This window comes from Lipotes vexillifer, unplaced genomic scaffold (assembly GCF_000442215.2).
Source record: "Lipotes vexillifer unplaced genomic scaffold, Lipotes_vexillifer_v1.1 scaffold560, whole genome shotgun sequence".
Classification (NCBI taxonomy): Eukaryota; Metazoa; Chordata; class Mammalia; order Artiodactyla; family Lipotidae; genus Lipotes; species Lipotes vexillifer.
In genome coordinates this window covers 1,377,726-1,383,621 of record NW_006792210.1, presented here as the reverse complement: position 1 = coordinate 1,383,621, position 5,896 = coordinate 1,377,726, and positions in this window count along the sequence as shown.

Genomic DNA, 5,896 nt, shown 5'->3' with positions numbered 1-5,896 from the left:
ACATTCACAGCCAAACCACTCAGTGCAAGTATATATTCTAAAATAGTCAACAAACACCAGCAACATGTAAGGACTAGAAGTGAGTGAATGAGTAGTCAGGGAGAGCCCCATTAAACAAATGGACCTTGCTCACTGGTCTCATTTTCAACAGACAGGAGCAAGAATTCAAAGTCCAAGTAACAGCTCTGTCTCACCCTTTCTCACACCCCATTCCAATGCAAGATTACTCTTCAGCACTTCAGAAGTCAAATAAGGGACTGTCAACAAATCCAAATCTAAGCTAATGAGCCCCACAAGACTGGTTGGTGGATGAGGGGAAAGCACTGAACAGAATGTGAACAATTATACTTAATGATTTAGATATGATTGGATTTAAGGCTACCTTGGCTAGTATTGGTCTAAACAAAAAGTGAGGAAGACCATGGGGCCTAGGCAGGAGGGCAAGAAAACATGCATGGCAAAGGAAGTGGATGGCTGCCCAGTCTTTGGTAGCTGTCTGGCCACACATACACTTGACCTCCTTTCAGTTGTTTGAATTTTTTAAAGACTGTGCTACCAAATAATACAGGGCCAGAGCTGGAGAGCTCCTAGAGAGGGTCTAGGCCAGGGCTCCAACCGGTAGCAGGTGGGCCTAATTCAGCACATGTCTTGTTGAGACCAACACAGATCTAAAATAATTTAGATTTTTGAGGACCTTTGAGATGAGCACAGACTCTCCTGTTGCTCTAGGTCGCCACCACTCCTGGACTTACACCAAGCAGCTTGGCCCCAAAACACTTCTGAGTTTGACCTAAGACTCAGAGACCAGACCTTTCCATGACACCATGGCTGCCGTTCAGTCTCCCTCCCTTTACAGCCACCCTCCCAAGTCTCAGCCTCAGCTTGGCTTCCAGCAGCTTTCCAAAACCAAACAATCAGTCCCAACCTTTCCTGAGAAGAGACTTAATGAGAAGGCACTTAATTTGGACCTGACAGCTGTCCCCCTGCACTTCCACTCCAGCCAATACAGGAAGCACTTTGAAGTGAGCCTGCACACTAAGCACTGGAAACAGGGGACTGCTGCAGGCCAGGGTGGGATCAGGTAGGTTCTTCAGTGCTCTAGGAAGAGCCAGAGCACCAGAGCCTCTGTACATTTGCAATTCACTAGAAGGCAGGTCCATGCAAGGGGTTTTACTAACTGAGGTATTAAAAAACAAAACCACAAAAGACCCTGTGACAGGAAGCTACCACCTGGAAAGAAGGCAAGAGAGTAGGTCCCTAGGAGGCACTTCATTTGCATTTTTTCAGGATGCCTGCCATGTTTCCCCAATTGTCCTCGAAATGCCCATATTCAAGCACTATGTCGCACTGTCAGATCATTTGTACTATTTTGTTTTCTTAATTAATTAATTATTTATTTATTTATTTTTGCTGCCTTGGGTCTTCGTTGCTGCACGAAGGCTTTCTCTAGTTGCGGCGAATGGGGGCTACTCTTTGTTGCGGTGCGCAGGCTTCTCATTGCGGTGGCTTCTCTTGTTGTGGAGCACGGGCTCTAGGCGCATGGGCTTCAGTAGTTGTGGCACACAGGCTCAGTAGTTGTGGTGCACAGGCTTAGTTGCTCCATGGCATGTGGGATCTTCCCACAGCAGGGCTCGAACCCGTGTCCCCTGCATTGGCAGACGGATTCTTAACGACTGTGCAACCAGGGAAGCTCCTAAGTTTATTTATTTTTTATTTATTTATTTTTGGCTGCATTGGGTCTTCGTTGCTGCGCGCGAGCTTTCTCTAGTTGTGGCGAGTGGGGGCTACTCTTTGTTGTGGTGTGCAGGCTTCTCATTGTGGCGTCTTGTTGCAGAGCACAGGCTCTAGGCGCACGGGCTTTAGTAGTTGTGGCACGCGGGCTCAGTAGTTGCAGCTCGCGGGCTCTGGAGCGCAGGCTCAGTAGTGTGGCTCACAGGTTTAGATGCTCTGCAGCATGTGGGATCGTCCTGGACCAGGGATTGAACCCATATCCCCTGCATTGGCAGGCAGATTCCCAACCACTATGCCACCAGGGAAGTCCCCATTTGTACTAATTTGTTGTTCAAAAACTGTAATTACCATCCTTAGACATATATCTACACAGAAGAAAGAGACAACCCAGGCAATATTTATTTGGCAAGGAAACAGGCAAAAGCACCTTTTTTTTTTCTTTTTTCCTCTCTAGTTTCCTTTTCTTCAAATTCATTCTTTATGTCTAACAAAGGGCTGGCTTATGTTCTCACCCTCATTTCAAACTAAGACATTAGAATCTATGCTTGGCAGTGATGGAGGCTGGAGTAGAGAAGATAAAGTTGATAAATTATTATTTAAATCAAAAGACGAAAACTGGAGGCCTACAGACATGTTCTGTGTGGCGCACACAGTGACTTGCATAATTTTTAAAAAGCTACTAACATTTGAAAAGTCGGAGATTTTACCCCAAAATCCATATTTCTATTGTTCCTATTGTAGAAAAGATCAATGAAACTAAGAGCTGGTTCTTTGAAAAGATAAACAAAATTGATAAACCTTTAGCTAGACTTGTAAAAAAAAAAAAGACAGGGCCCAAATCAAAAATCAGAAATGAAAAAGGATAAGTTACAACCAACACCGCAGAAATACAAAGGACCCCTCCTGGTTCCCCTTCCAATAAAAGAATGGGAAGATGAGTTAAGTACTCACTCTGAATCATGATTGTGATTGTCGATACCAGTCTGAGTTAGTGTTACAGAGAATAGCCCTTAACATTTCCCAACCCAGAGTCTAAAGGGCTACACCACCATGTCTGCCATTATTATTATCATCTTCATTATCTTCATCAGGTGATAAATCCCTTCATTATAGCAGTGGATCATAAGAGACTACTATGAACAACAATATGCCAATACAATGGACAACCTAGAAGAAATGGACAAACTCCTAGAAATGTATGATCTCCCAAGACTGAACCAGGAAGAAATAGAAAATATGAACAGACCAATTACCAGTAATGAAATTGAATCAGTAATTTAAAAAAACTCCCAACAAACAAAAGTTTAGGACCAGATGGCTTCACAGGTGAATTCTATCAAATATTTAGAGAAGAGTTAACACCTATGCTTCTCAAACAATTTCAAAAAATTTCAGAGGAAGGAACACTTCCAAACTCATTCAGTAAGGCTGCCATCACCCTGATGTCAAAATGAGACAAAGATATCACAAAAAAAGAAATTACAGGCCACTATCACTGATGAACATAGATGCAAAAATCCTCAACAAAATATTAGCAAACTAAATCCAACAAAACACTGAAAGGATCATACACCATGATCAAGTGGGATTTATCCCAGGGATGCAAGGATTTTTCAATATCCACAAGTCAATCAATGTGATACACCACATCAACAAATTGAAGAATACAAATCTTATGCTCATTTCAGTAGATGCAGAAAAAGCTGTGGACAAAATCCAACATCCATTTATAATAAAAACTCTCCAGAAAGTTGGCACAGAGGGGACATACCCCAATATAATAAATGCCATATAATAAATATGACAAGCCTACAGCTAACATCATACTCAACTGTGAAAAGCTGAAAGTATTTCTTCTAAGATTAGGAATAAGACAAGGATGCTCACTCTTACCACTTTTATTCAACATACCATTGAACGTCCTAGCCACAGCAATCAGATAAGAAAAAGAAATAAAAAGAATCCAAATTGGAAAGGAAGGAGTACAACTATCAGTGTCTGCAGATGATATGATACTCTAAATAGAAAATCCAAAAAACTGCTAGAGCACATCAATGAATTCAGTAAAACTGCAGGATAAAAAATTAATACACAAAAATCTTTGACATAAATTATAGCAATATGTTTTGGATCTGTCTCCTAAAGCAAAGGAAATAAAAGCAAAAATAAACAAATGGAGCCTAATTAAACTTAAAAGCTTTTGCACAACAAAGGAAACCATTGACAAAATGAAAAGACAACCTACTGAATGGGAGAAAATATTTGCAAATTATATGACTGATTAGGGGTTAATATCCAAAATATATAAACAGCTCATACAACTCAACATCAAAAAGCAAAACAACCCAATTAAAAAATGGGCAGAAGACCTGAATAGACATTTTTCCAAAGAAGACATACAGATGGCTAACAGGCACGTGAAAAGATGCTCAACATCACTAATCACTCGAGAAATGCAAATTAAAACCACAATGAGGCATCACTTCACACCTGTCAGAATGGCTATCACCAAAAAGAAAACAAATAACAAATGTTGGTGAGGATAGGAAGAAAAGGGAACTCTTGTGCACTCTTGGTAGAAATGTAAATTGGTGCAGCCACTGTGTAAAACAGTATGGAGGTTTCTCAAAAACTGAAAATAGAACTACCATATGGTCCAGCAATTCTACTCCTGGGTATAAATCCCCCAAGAAAGAAAACACTAATTCGAAAAGATACATACACCTCAGTGTTCATAGCAGCATTATTTACGACAGCCAAGATATAGAGGCAACCTAAGTGTCCATCAACAGATGAATGGATAAAGAAGATGTAATACATATATCATAAATATATATATATAATATATAAAATGTTGGCTATATTCCCTGTGCTGTACAATATATCCTTGTAACTTATTTATTTTATACATAGTAGTTTGTACCTCTTAATCCCCAACCCCTATCTTGCCCCTCCCTCCTTCCCTCTCCCCACTGGTAACCACTAGTTTGTTTTCTACATCTGTGAGTCTGTTTCTTTTTTTGCTATATTCACTAGCTTGTTTTATTTTTTATATTCCACATATAAGTGATATTATACAGTATTTGTCTTCTCTGTCTTATTTCACTAAACATATTACCCTCCAAGTCCATCCATGTTATTGCAAATGACAAATTTTCATTCTTTTTTATAGCTGAGTAGTATTCCTGTGTGTGTGTGTGTGTTTGTGTGTGTGTGTGTGTGTGTGTATACACACCACATCTTCTTTATCCATTTGCCAACAAAAAACTACTAGAGCGCATCAATGAATCCCGGATCTTCTTATAATGAATATTGTAATTACACTGGGCTAACCCAGATAATCCTGGATGATTGCCACATATCAAGATCCTTAACTTAGGGAATTCCCTGGTGGTCCAGTGGTTAGGACCCCACGCTTTCACTGCTGAGGGCATGGGTTCAATCCCTGGTTGGGGAACTAAGATCCCGCAAAAAAAAAAAAAAAAAAAAAAAAAAAGAAAGAAAAAGAAAAAAATTTAAAAAAAAGAGAGATCCTTAATGTAGTCACACCTGCAAAGTCCCCTTTGCCTTATAAGGTAACATTCCCAGCTTGTAGCATGGACATATTGGGGAGGGGAGCATTATTCAGCCTAAAACAGGCTGAATAAGGAGATTGGGGCCCAGAAAGGGGTAGTGACCTGTCCCAGGTCACATACCTATTTAGCAGCAGGGCAGAGCCTAGCCCCTATATCTCTTGACTTTCCAACCGCTACTCACTACACAATCTTTTCAGGATTAAGCTCTGTGTCTTCCAAGGTAACAATTAACTAATCTGATAAACCGTCTTAAAATGGTTAGAGCATGGTAATCAGGAACCTCCATTCTTATCCAAACAATATCTGGATATTTTGGCATGGCCTTCCAGAGTTACTTTAATAGTGGAAACTTAAGAGCAGATCAAGAAGAGAGGGTCAATAGGAGCGACATAGAGAAGAGGTGGGCCCGAATGGAGTTCTCAAGATGATCCAGAGTGGCCAAGGCTGAGCTGATCAACACGATTGTATACTCTTGTTGAGAATTCTGAAGATTGCTTTATACAAGTAGGATATAGAGTGCAGTACAATCAATATGTGATCAAATTAATAGTTAGCATCCAATTAGCAACCATTACAGATCTAAGGAAATA